Genomic DNA, 7,629 nt, shown 5'->3' on the forward strand with positions numbered 1-7,629 from the left:
CAGATGCCTCTATCACGGTGCATGTGTCATTCCGGTATGTCACGCTGCTGGTGATCATCTCCTGCACCCTCTTCTTTGCCTACCCTGGTCCCTGACCTTCCCTCTCCTCCATTGCCTTCATTAGCTCCATAGTCCTGAATTGTTAGAACAATTTCCCAAATAAAATAAAAATGCTTGTAGTTATCGATCCCAAATTCACCTCATACATGTATTATGTCATTGTCCAGATGGTGGGACTACGTTTTACCCCCTAATAATTACCACGTGGCCGCAAATTCGACATGAAGGTTTGCAAAGTTCGCCTCCCATTGAAGTCAATGGGGCCCGCGGCGAACGTTCGGTTTCGCGAACGTTTGGGTCCGTTCGCATTTCGCGTTCGCGAAACGTCCCGTCGGAAGTTCGTCCATCACTAGTGCTTACAATGATCAGCTTTTATTTATGTGAAAACTTTATCCCAAAAAGGTAAAAAGCTGGATTTCAGCTTCAGGTGTTTTTTTTTTTTTAGGAGCTTTTTTTTTTGTTTGAGCTTTTTTGAGGCATTTGAACTTTTCTTTCAGCTTGAAGAAGCTTGTGCTTTTTTGAGCTTCAAGCTCCTTTGAGTTTTTTTTTTTTCACACCTCCTAGATAGTATTTTCTTAACCCCTGTATAAACAAAACAAAAAGCTGGAACAAACGTTTTTGTGTGTTTTTTTTTTAGCTCTTCTGAGCTCTTTGGGGCACTAGCTCTTCTCAAAAATGTAAGTTTGATGGGGGTGTTTTTTCTGCCTATAAATGCCTGAAAAAGTAGTGTGCATTGGCTAACAAGGAGGGGACTTTCCAGGCAGAAACAATAGGAGCTCTAAGATCCTAAAAGCCTGTAGGAGCCGATTCTTTGAGCTGCAGTGTGCATAAGCCCTTAATGTGTCTAAATCTGCTAGTACATCTAATGCCCCGTACACACGAGCGGACTTTTCAACATCCAAAGTCCGTCAGACCGAGTCCGTCAGACTATCCGATCGTGTGTGGGCTGCAACGGACTTTAGCTTCGCAAAAGTCTGACGGACTTTAGAAATGAAGCATGCTTCAAATTTTCCCGACGGAACTCCGCCGGACCCGGTCCCCTTCGAAAAATCCGCTCGTGTGTATGCTACTCCGACGGACTAAAACCGACGCTAGGGCAGCTATTGGCTACTGGCTATGAACTTCCTTATTCGAGTCGGGTCGTACGTCATCACGTTCGAATCCGTCGGAGTTTAGTGTGATCGTGTGTGGCCAAGTCCGTTCGGCCGAAAAGTCTGTCAGAACTCCGGCGGAATTCCGGCGGAACTCCTTTGGAAGTCTGTCGGACATAAGTCCTCTCGTGTGTACGGGGCATTACACTCCCTTCCCCCACACTCACAATGCAGGTGTCCAATGGTGCCCCTGTGCTCCTTCATCCAGACTGGGGACACTAATACAGGAAGTGTGCTATTGGCCAGATCACCAGGTGAAAACATGGGGGGGGGGGGGGGGGAGAAAAACGAATGCAGCCACCACATGTGATGATTGTTAAGACAGGTTACATTTTTGGAAACAAAAGAAAAAAAAATTCTTGACCAAAAACAGAAATAAACCGAATGGACCTAAATGGACGACGTCCGTTTATGTGCACAAAAACAGAAGGGGATGCAGACCTTATATTTTTATTTTTTTTCTCTGCAGACTTATGGCCATACACACACACACAATCAGAAAATTGTATGAAAAATACCTCTTTCAAATCAATCATTCGATAATCTGATCGTTTATGTGCGGCTTTAGAGACGATCATGAAAATTTCTCATGTACAAAGCCAGATTGTGTGATTTTCATTTAATCGGTACAATTGTCGTTGAAAAATACAATATATTACAACAGGGTTTCCCAACTCCAGGCCTCAAGGCGCCCCTACAGGTCATGTTTTCAGGCCTTCCAATATTTGACATTGGATCAGTTTCACTGCCTAAGGGCCGGTTCACACTGCAGGTGATGCGAGGCGACACCGACTTGCCTCGCCGCGACCTGCCGCGACCTCAGCGGCAACTTGCAGATGACTTCTGTATAGAAGTCAATGCAAGTCGCCCCGAGGTCGCCCGAAAGTAGTACAGGAACCTTTTTTCTGAGTCGGAGCGACTCGAGTCGCTCCTCTCAGAACGGTTCCATTGTACAGAACGGGGGCGACTTGTAAGATAGCGGCGAGGCGAGTCGTGTCGTCTCGCATCGCCCGCAGTGTGAACCGGCCCTTAGTGATTACCACAGGCGTTTCATCCTGAAAACATGACCTGTTTTTTACTTTTTGCTATAATAAATATCCCCAAAAAATATATTTAAAAAAACTAATTTTTTCCTCAGTTTAGGCCGATATGTATTCTTCTACATTTTTATTTTTTTTTACCAAAATCGCAATAAGCGTATATTGGTTTGCGTAAAGGTTATAGCGTCTACAAAATAGGGGATAGTTTTATATATATTTTTTTATTAGTAATAGCGGCGATCTGCGATTTTTATCAGGACTGTGACATTGTAGCGGACAAATCGAACACTTTTCACACCAATTTGGGACCATTGTAATTTATACAGCGATCAGTGCTATAAAAATGTACTGATTACTGTATAAATGACACTGGCAGGGAAGGTGTTAAACACTAAGGGACGATGAAGGGGTTAAGTGTGTCCTAGGGAGTGATTCTAACTGTGGGGGGGTGGGCTACAACTGACATGACAGCGATCACTGCTCTCGATGTCAGGGAGCAGTGATCTCTGTCATGTCACTAGGCAGGATGGGGAAATGTTTTGTTTACATAGGCATCTCCCTGTTCTGCAGCTCCATGACATGATTGCTGGGACACCCACAGACATTGGGGTTTATTTACTAAAGGCAAATCCACTTTGCACTGCAAGTGCACTTGTAATTGCAGTCGCTGTAGATGTGAGGGGGACATGCAAGGAAAATAAAAAACAGCATTTTTGCTTGTACATGATTGGATGATAAAATCAGCAGAGCTTCCCCTCATTTCAGATCTACCCCTTAGATTTAAAGTGACTGCACTTCCAAGTGCACTTGCAGTGCAAAGTGGATTAGCCTTTAGTAAATCAACCCCATTGAGTCGCGCTGTAAGCGACGGTTATTAGCACCGCCAATTAAAGGGGACGTACAGGACCTCTCATTTGCCCACCACTGCCATTGTACCGACCTATATCAGCGTGCGGCGGTCGGCAAGTGGTTAAGTAAACTCTTCTTTTTCGATATGAGACTAACATGCAAAAATAAATAAATAAAATGGACGACCATACGTGGGATAATGTCACTGTGTGTACCAGGCATTAGTCTTCGTTTACACAGGGTTTATTACACTGTACACCCGTGCAGGGTGCGTTCTACCCATATAGGGATGCACAGGCGTTCCATGCAATCCTGTGCAGCCAGTCTCATTGATGTCAATTGGAACACAGTGACTGCATACACATGGCTCTCTGTCCCAACATGACATACACTATACTGCCAAAAGTATTGGGACACATGTCTTTATACACATGAACTTTAATGGCATCCCAGTCATATAGTGTGTATCCAGCTTAAACTGGATACACACTATACAACTTTTGTTGTTCGATTTCCTTTAAGCCTCATACACACAGTTTGATTGTTGGAAGGGGATTGTCTGTTGACAGACTGTTGTCCTAAATTCTTACCTGTAGTACGCTCCTTTAGACAACTGTTGTCCAATTTTTGGGCAACAAATGGTGGATGACAAGGCTAGTAAACTTTCCGCGAACGGTTTGATGTCAGATTTTCGTATGGTCAATACACAAATCCATCACATAAAAGTACAAACACGCATGATCAGAATCAATGCTCACCAAACACGAACTTAGCAGAAGGGGCCCAAAGGGTGGCGCTCAAGAGCCGAAATTCCTCGTAGTACGTCACTACGTTCGTGTCTGTGGCATGACAATTGTGTACCATTAGTATGCAAGACAAGATCCTACCACACACCCTTTTGACAAAAATCAGACGCTCAGTTGGCCAACAATCGTACTGTGTGTACGAGGCTTAAGATGTTCCTTCAACTATGTAGTGCAAGGGCCTGCCTGATTACATACACATTGAAGGCGTTTAGGTTTGACCTTATATTATATGGTTTTGGTAAATCTAAAAAGAAAAAAATATATATATATCGAAAGAAAATTGTATAGTGTGTATCCAGATTAAAGCCTCGTACACATGGTATGAAAATCAGAAGGGGATTGTCGTTCGACAGGCTGTTGTCCTAAGTTCCTACCATTAGTATGCTCCGTTCAACAATTGCTTTTAATAATTTTCAACAATTTTCAGCCAACAAATGTTGGAAGACAGGCTAGTAATTTTTTTTTACCAGGCCATATTTTGCGATTCGGCACTGCATCGCTTTAACTGACAATTGCGCGGTCGTGCGACGTTGTACCAAACAAAATTGACGTCCCTTTTTCCCCACAAATAGAGCTTTCTTTTGGTGGTATTTGATCACGCCTGTGGTTTTATTTTTTTGTGCTATAAACAAAACAAGAGCGACAATTTTGAAAACACACACGTTGGGGGTTATTTACTAAAGAACAATCCACTTTGCACTACAAGTGCACTTGGAAGTGAAGTCGCTGTAGATCCGAGGGGGACATGCAAGGAAAATAAAAAAACAGCATTTTAGCTTGCACATGATTGGATGATAAAATCAGCAGAGCTTCCCCTCATTTCAGATCTACCCCTTAGATTTAGAGCGAATGCACTTCCAAGTGCACTTGCAATGCAAAGTGGATTTGCCTTTCGTAAATAACCCCCAATATTTTGTACTTTTTGCTATAATAAATATCCCTTTTTTTTAAAGCAAAATGTGTCCTCAGTTTAGGCCGATACGTATTCTTCTACATATTTTTGTTAATAAAAAAAAAAAAAAAATCGCAATAAGCATATATTGATTGGTTTGCACAAAAGTTATAGCGTCTACAAAATAGGGGATATATTTATAGCATTTTTATTATTATTATTATTTTTTTACTAGCAATGGCGGCGATCTTCGATTTTTATGGGGACTGCGACATTATGGTAGACACATTAGATACTATTTTGGGACCATACACATTTATACAGTGCTATAAAAACGCACTGATTACTGTAAAAATGTCACTGGCAGGGAAGGGGTTAACATTAGGGGGCGACCAAGGGGTTCAGTGTGTTCTAACTGAAGGGGGGAGGGGACTTTCTAGGGGAGATGACAGATCGCTGTCCATACTTTGTATGAACACCTGATCAGTCTCTTCTCCCCTCAGAGAACCGGGATCTGTGCGTTACACACACACAGATCCTGGTTATCAGTGTGTCACAAGCGATCGTAGGAGCCTGGCGGTCTCATTGGCTCTGAGGGTGCGCAGCGGGCATGCGCCCCCTAGTGGCCACAGAGCGAAGCGACGTTACATAAACCTGTGGCAGCTGGTCAGCAAGTGGCTAATCAGCCTCAGAACCTGTGTAATTATTATGTGTTCAGGTTTAAAGGGATGAGGTGACAACCCTCGCTCCACGTCTGACTTTCGTATGGTCAGTACACAAGTCCGTCACACAAAAGTTGAACGTACGTATGATCAGAATCAATGCTCACCAAACACGAAATTAGCAGAAGGGGTCCAAAGGGTGGCGCTCAAGAGCTAAAATTCCTTGTAGTACGTCACTACTTTTGTGTGTGTGGCACAGCAATTGTGTAACATTAGTATGCAAGACAAGATCCTGGCACATGCCCTTAAGACAAAAATCAGGTTGGCCGACAATCGTACCGCGTGTACAAGGCTTAAGACTCCGTATATATTTTACTTGTTTGTACTTTTCTTTGCTTGCACTCTCTGAGTGAAGAAGATGAAGTTTTGGGCCTGCAGCAGGAAATGAAGCCTGATTCAGAGTAGTCAGCTGAGTCTCTGATTAGAACACACATATTGATTTAATGGTGCTGGTCATTCGTACCCATGCACCCCTGTTACCTGGTAGTGTGTCTTCAGTTCTTGCTCTTTATAATCTTTTTCCTTGGTATGAGAATGGAAAAGAAGTACCCGGCTGATCTACGCAGCGTCAGGGAATGGCGTACACCACAGACACCTTCTGCCCTCCGGTGATCACAACTGGGATTGCACCACTGTTCACAATTTTCCACCAGAGAGAAAAGATGTGAAATTTCATAGGATCTGCTAGGCCTCGATCACACAGATATCCTGCAGTGCACACTCGTGTGAGGGCTCGTCATGGACTATTTAGTGCACTAGGTAAGACCAGATACTTGCCCCCCCCCCCCCCCCTCCAAGAAAAAATAAATAATAATAATTCTGGCGCCAGAACTGCCCTATATTATTTCATAGGCAAAACTTTAAAAGCCCCTGCAGGAAATCAGGTTAGTGTTATCAGTAGTTCTGATGATAGAATTATTGCTCTTACTCCGGCATGGACAGTGATACATAACATGTGTAGGGCAATCACATGCGTGTGTGTGTGTGGGGGAGGGTGCGCTCTAAAATGTTTTGTATTTTTATGTGTCTCTTTAAAATGTTTAAAAACTTTTTTTATATTTTTATTCTTTTTTTACATAACTTTTATTGCCATTACATTGGGGACCAATAGCCCCCTATGTGATAGCATATAGGTGACAGCTACTCTTTTTGTAGACATTCAGAACCTCCGTGTCTTCTCTGTACTACGCTACAGCTGATGGAGCACAGGTGGGTAGTAGAGTGGGGGGGACAGAGCCAGGTGAGGGGGGTGCAGCCAGGTGGACAGGGGAGGATGCAGCCAGGTGGGAGGGATACAGCCAGGTGGACAGGAGAGGGGGGGCGCAGGGGGTGTAACCAGGAGGGAAGGGGGGGGAATACAGCCAGGTGGGAGGGATGGAGAGGGGGGAGGATGTAGTCAGGTGGGGGTGGGGGGGGAATGTAGTCAGGTGGAGAGGGAGGATGTGGAGGGGGGGTTGTAGTCAGGTGGAGAGGGAGGATGTGGAGGGGGGGTTGTAGTCAGGTGGAGAGGGAGGGTGTGGAGGGGGGGATGTAGTCAGGTGGGGGGGAATGTCTTACCTTGAGGGATATAATCATTGGCACATTTTCCTTACTCCTTCCACAAGTCAGGCAGCCAGTGCCACCAATCACACAATCAGGAGATGGGACCGCCTCCAGCTCCGCCCTCATGTCAGTTCAGCTGATCTCTCTGGGCTCCGCCCCCGGCCCTGACGGGAGAGAGGCGGGGTGAGTGAGGAGCGTCTTATCTGTGCGTTTCTATGATGACAGATGTCCGGCGTGCGCTCTCTATGTCCAGTCCGGACCTTGGTGGCTCCATCCCGGCTGTCTCCGTACACGGTGCCGCCCGCCCTGCTCCTCCAGTAGCTGCACATCGCCCAGTGAGGGCGGCTGGACACGCACATAGGGTTGCCACCTGTCCAGGATTCACCTGGACAGTCCAGGTTTTGAATCATGTGTCCAGGTTTCAGGCAGACTGAAACCCGGACACATTATTCAGATTGGGCTTTGGCTCCCCAAGTAACCCAGATATTCACACACAAATCTGTTGCCATCCAGGAGCTGCGGGCAGCTGTCTAGGGGCTGGTTTGGCATTACTGGGGGGCAGGGCAA

At 45.2% G+C, this 7,629-nt stretch overlaps 1 protein-coding gene across 4 annotated transcripts in view; it reads right to left on the bottom strand.

The window, feature by feature from the left end:
• SCRN2 (secernin 2) overlaps positions 1 to 6,157 on the bottom strand; it is a 113,131-nt gene extending 106,974 nt beyond the window's left edge. For 2 of the 4 annotated variants that reach the window (XM_077459730.1, XM_077459728.1), the window contains exon 1: positions 5,984 to 6,133. The gene's annotated coding sequence lies outside the window, so the exon portion shown is untranslated. Of the gene's footprint in view, positions 1 to 5,983 lie in introns of all 4 variants that reach the window. The other 2 variants (XM_077459729.1, XM_077459727.1) reach the window with 2 other exon arrangements.
• Positions 6,158 to 7,629: the final 1,472 nt, after the last annotated feature.

Source organism: Lithobates pipiens, unplaced genomic scaffold (genome assembly GCF_037356315.1).
Source record: "Lithobates pipiens isolate NorthernLeopardFrog02 unplaced genomic scaffold, aLitPip1_a1.2 Scaffold_28, whole genome shotgun sequence".
NCBI lineage: Eukaryota > Metazoa > Chordata > Amphibia > Anura > Ranidae > Lithobates > Lithobates pipiens.